The sequence below is a fragment of the Gopherus flavomarginatus genome, chromosome 13, assembly GCF_025201925.1.
Source record: "Gopherus flavomarginatus isolate rGopFla2 chromosome 13, rGopFla2.mat.asm, whole genome shotgun sequence".
Classification (NCBI taxonomy): domain Eukaryota; kingdom Metazoa; phylum Chordata; order Testudines; family Testudinidae; genus Gopherus; species Gopherus flavomarginatus.
In genome coordinates, this window is record NC_066629.1 from 926,815 (window position 1) to 932,814 (window position 6,000).

The following is a 6,000-nucleotide window of genomic DNA, read 5'->3' on the forward strand; positions in this document are numbered from 1 at the left end:
CGTCTGACTGCGAAAAAAGTGGGGGCTGCAGCTCAAGGCCAGCCATTGAAAAGGGGAGTCAAAAACCATCACAGCTACCACTCTGTTGCAACCTGACAAGGTGATGTGCCGGAGAAACCTGTGGTCATGGTCGAGGTGTTGCTCTGTCATGCTGCTAATGCTGGCACGCGTTGGCAGCTGCTGTAGAGGGAAATTCACCCCTGTTGCAGAGGGCTAATACAATGGCTAGGCACCGTTTAAGTGCAAGGAGTGGAGGGGAGATGCACTGAGCACCTGCAGGATTAGCCCCTTTTATGGCTTTGAGTTCAGTGGAACACTAGCAATGCTGGTATGCCTCCTATCACCGTGGGCCCCACTTTTTTCAACATTGCATTCCCTCCCTGCCCCCTGGGGGGGCTGACTCACGTCCCCCTGCAGCTCTCCAAACATTCCTCCATTCCCCCTTAGCGGGTCAAATCCCACAGTGTGTGGACCCCCACAAGGTCCCAGGTGCCATTGTGAGCTAAGGCTCTTGTGGTGTTGGCTTAACTATAAAGGGAAGGGTAACAGCCCTCCTGTGTAAAATACTATAAAATCCCTCCTGGCCAGAGACACCAAAATCCTTTTATCTGTAAAAGGTTAAGAAGTTCAGGTAACCTGGCTGACACCTGACCCAAAGGACCAATAAGGGCACAAGATACTTTCAAATCTTGGTGGGGTGGAAGGCTTTTGTTTGTGCTCTTTGTTTTGGGGGTGGTTCGCTCTTGGGGCTAAGAGGGACCAGACATCAATCCATGCTCTCCAAATCTTTCTGAACCAGTCTCTCATATTTCAAACTTGTAAGTAACAGTCAGGCACGGCGGCTTAGTTTTATCTTTGTTTCCTCAACTTGTAAATGTGCCTTTTGCAAAGAAGATTTATCTCTGTTTGCTGTAACTTTGAACTTAAGGCTGGAGGGGGTTCTTCTGGGCTCTATGAATCTGATTACCCTGTAAAGTTATTTTCCATCCTGATTTTACAGAGATGATTTTTACCTTTCTTTAATTCAAAGCCTTATTTTTTAAAAACCTAATTAATTTTCCCTTGTTTTAAGATCCAAGGGGGTTGGATCTGCACTCACCAGGAATTGGTGGAGGAAAAGGAGGGGGAATGGTTAATGTCTCCTTGTTTTAAGATCCAGGGGTTTGGATCGGTGTTCACCAGGAACTTGTTTGGAGAAGTCTCTCAAGGCTACTGGGAGGGAGATAGTCTGGGGGGAAGGTAGACAGAGTTTCCAAATGACTCATAAATAATTTGAGTGGTGGCAGCAAAACCAGATCTAAGCTGGTAATTAAGCTTAGAGGTTCTCATGCAGTCCCCACATCTGTACCCTAGAGTTCAGAGTGCGGAAGGAATCTTGACAGCTGTCACTATAAAAGCTGATTTTGCATTCACCCTGGGACCAAGATAGTTTGCATTGAAATGTAAATTCACTCAGCCAACATCCCATTCAAGGGGTTGACTGAAACAGATGAAAGCTAGGAAATTCAGGGTGACACTTGAGCGATGTCTGCTCTTGCAGAGTTCAGTTTCAATGGGTGAGAGTGACCCATGAAAGAAAAGCACTGGTTTGTGTCCTCACTTCCACAGGCCACAGAGAGCGTTTACATTTGCAGCACTTCCGTGGCCCTGAGGGGAGCTCTCCCACAGTACAACTCTCTCCATTTTCACCATGGGCCTTGTGGGAAGGGGGTAGTGGTGATCTCTGGACATTCTAGGTCCCTGCACAGCCTCCTCTCCCCAAACACTCATTAGCTCCAGTAGCTCAGCGTTGCTCCAAGCAGGGGCTCCTTTGCTGCAGATAAGTGAGCACTTGCCAAGAATACAGGGTTCTTTCAAAGTTCCCAGGGCTTCACAGAGGGAAGGGCAGGTGTCTGTTTACCTGATGTCAGAGGAGCAGAGCTGCTGGGCAGAGTGGTCACCTCTGGAGGCTAAAGCTCTGTAAACAGGAAGAAGGTGTCTTCACGTGCACATCACCACAAAAGCATCACCGGTCAGAGTTGGATGTCCCTCAGCGAGGTGGCTTTCGCTTTGCGGTGAAACTTCTGGAGTTTCACCGCAAAAAGTCATTGGCAAGTGTAGATGCTCCCACTGCTTTTGCACAGAAACAGGACTTTTTCCACTTTAAATGGTGAGTGTAGACACGCCCTTAGTTCTTGGGCATCTTCTTGTGCCTGGCTGCCGACATCAAACGTGGTATCAAACCTCCTGTACTGTCCGCAGGTCCTTGCAGAGGACGGAGAAGCTCTGAGGCAGCATGGAGAGGCACGGGCCTGGGAGCCATGAAAGCTGGGTTCTAGCACTGTTCTGCTGTGGGGCCTTGGGTAAGTCACTTTCCCCTCACTCTGCCACTGTCCCCTTGTACCCTGCGTTTGTCTTGTCTATTTAAACTGTAAGTTCAAGGTCAGAGACTCTGTCTTAACTATGTGTATGTCCAGTACCTAGCACAATGGGCTTCCACATTCAGCTGGGGCCTGTGGACACTACTGGAATATATAAATAGGTCATTCAGGGCTGAGTGGCAGCCTGCACTCAGTCACTTCTGTCAGTTCTAACACACTTTGTATTTTTTCAGTTTTGAACTTTCTTCCTCTCATTAGACAGCTGAGATCACAAGGGATAAGTTTTGATGCAAAACTTCAGTAGGATCATTTTTGCTGTTAAACATCCATTTTCTGAGCCCTTGGTACACAGAACAGAGAATAAGCTTCTGGGGCAGGGGAGGAAGAACATAGAGCACAAGCCTTTAGCGCTCACTCAGTAACATTTTTTCAATCTAGGAGATGAATTCCACTGTAATGAATTGGAGTTTACAGCAAGGCTGTCATAGCTTTTGGCAGATATTCTCACCTTCGCATTGGCAAATCATTTGGACAAGACACATCCATCAGGGGATTTTTTATTTCAGAGCAAAGGAACAGAACTCAAATTCCAATCTGATTTAAACATTCTGCACATATGTTGTACAGACAAAACTACACAGGATCGTTTTAGGGGTCAAGACAAAGATGCCACATTTATTGTGATCTATAACTACTAGCAAATACCTTAATACTTACACACACACACACACACACACACACACACACACAAACACACACACACACACACACACACACACACCCCAAATGTTCTGCAGCTGCTGGATAGTTACCAGTCCCGATTGTAGCTTGAGTTCACAGCTGGGGGATCGTAGCTCATGGCAGCTAACTGGCAAGGAAAGCCGAGCACGAGGAGAAGCCAGGTCTCTGTTGGGCACGCACCGATGCCCCTCGATGTTGATAGCAGAACGTTACCCAAAGTCTCTCATCTCACCCTTCTTTTTAATAGGCATTTAGTTTGGATTCAAAGTCTATAGATCTTGCTGTGTCACGCTGCCTCTGGGTTTGGTGATTGATCACCCATCAATTGCAGGCGTGACTTTCATCCTTGAACCTGGCTTTGATCTTCCTTCTGTTGTTTCTTTTGTCCTTTCCTTTTTAGGGTGGATGCTTCTTACTTTGTTTAGGGCTGTTGTCTAGGTCTTCAGCCATTGGTATTTGAACTTTATCTCATCAAGACGGGCTGGCGCTGGAGGTTAATTCTATCATCCATACATACCTCATTCACACATCTAAACTAAACTAATAAAATTACAGCATGGCTCGCAAAAATGAAGGCTGCAGCACAAGCCTTCCACAAAATGGAGTAAGCATTTTAAAATGGGTTTTGAATTACAATAGTGCCCAGAAGTTACAATGTAGGCAAAATGGCAAGTGTAATGAAATGGTGAACAGAAGTTACAATGATACAGTGAATAACTAAAAACAATTTCATTTACATCAGTTCTAGATTGTCCCGCTTTTGACCCTTCAATCCAGGGGTAGTGAATGGGTCACACTTTATGTAATTGTTTTAAGGCTATATATTGGGAACAATGTGAGCTTGTGGTTTTAGCTTAAAATACAGCCTTTTCATCCAGCAGCACCTGCCACACATTATAATTAACATTAAACTTATCACAATAAAGAAAACAACAATTGGGTGTAACATAATTGTTAAAGTTGAAGACCAAGAGGGGGACCATCCCTTTAAAATATCATACCAATGGTGCGTCATGATTTGTTCTGCTTGTGCAGATACTCTTAATATTTCAGATCCCTGATGTAAAATAGCCAAACTGCGTGTCTGAACCTGGGTCCGTGTGGTTTTAGTCAGTTGGCTAATTTGTTTATTGTCCTTCATTAGTTTGTACAGATTTGTCCAACTGACCCCCAAAGTGAAGTTAAAGTCTAGAATATTACTGGTATCCAGTGTGTTAGTTCTTTTATCCTCATGAGTGGGGAAGTAATAGGTTAGGGTGGGAGTTTTTAACATAGTTATATTACACATACACTGTTCTACTGGCTCTTCTGAGATGTATTTGTCTTGCCATACAAGCTTCTCTAATCCAATAGACACAACTTTTCCTATCAAAATACACTTTTGTGGTACTGTTATCTAGTTCATTCCAGTAACAAGTTGCCAAACTTTTATGTTGTAAGGAGCAGGGCTCTTCTAATTTTGGTAAGGTAGGACATACCCATTGTTGTGCAGTCCACCTGGAACACAAACGATGGTCTATGATTTCCCCTTGTTCGTTCAAATATGTTCCCACCAATCAAGGGGCCCAAGGATGTTTGCCCTGGAGAACAGGGAGGGCTATGAAGGGCCACAGAGTAACTTTATATTTGTGGGGTTGGACCCATATTACTTGTATAGTGATGTGCCCCATGAGAGTCGATGTGTATACCTTTGATTCAAGGGCCTTGTACCATCCAGAAACATAAGGAAGGAGAAGGTTATTTTTATGTTTTGTCAGCAGAGGACTTAAGACTGTCATATCTTTAGCTCGTACCCAGTCCGTTTCCCTCTCTGTCAGCATAATAGCTAATATTTGTTGTTCGGAACACCATAAAGCTAACGCTGTTTTGTTTGTTAAGTCCCTCGTGGTGGCATATTAAGCACAGAATGCCCGGTTAACATGTTCCCACATCTGCCATTGCAAGATCATTGTGTCTACCCCAGTTTGCACCAATTCAGCAATCTGATGCTCTTGCCCCTATACAATAGCATGATGCAATGTTTCTACCACATTGGCCTTATTTTTCAGTGCTTCTAGATCTACCAAATTTAGAATTCCGGTCCCTGCTCCTATACCTCCTAACAGGGTATCTGTTATCCCTCATCACTGACTAGGGAAGGGATATTCTGGTTGTAAGGATTTGAACCATGCTTCAAATAGAGGGGAGCTATGGTGTTCTGGCCGAGTTAGAGTTAAATTATTCCTGGTCCAGTTTATTGAAAGGTGTAAGGTTACAATTAATGGCACCACTTTTGCCTCTATGGGAGGCTGCATCTTAAGCAAATGAGGACAGGGTACTTTTATGGGTTGTGGACCATTTAAAAACAGTACTGTTGTACTTCCTACTAATTTGGTTTCTTTCACCCATACTGTTATTGTCCGAGTCTCTCGGGGTCCTGGTTTAAAGGGTGGGAATGTATGGTATCCAGGGAGGATGGGGTGACGATGATGATTGTGATCTATTATAGGCTGAGTAGGTGACAGTGATACCCACAAGGGATGAAGCACATGCTATTAAGAAAACAGTTTGATCTGGGATACATGTACCTATTTAAGTTTCCCATCTTTCTCAATGCGGTACCAGAGGGCTGAGATGGTCACTATGCAATAAGGACCTACCCATTTAGATTCTAAGGTGTGATCCTTCTTACCCTATTTTAAATACATTACCCGATCTCCAACTTCCCATAAAGTGGGTTCATTGGTTCTTTGTTTTTGCATTTTTTCATTCATGTGCTCAATAGCTTGATTGATCCTGTACTGTAATGTGGTTTTATCCTCTTGTAATTGTTTTAGCCATTGGAAATAATCATTCTGCGGGGCTGTAGGATGATCCTCTGGGTGTGTAGTAAAATGTTCAGGATCAATCATTAACTTCA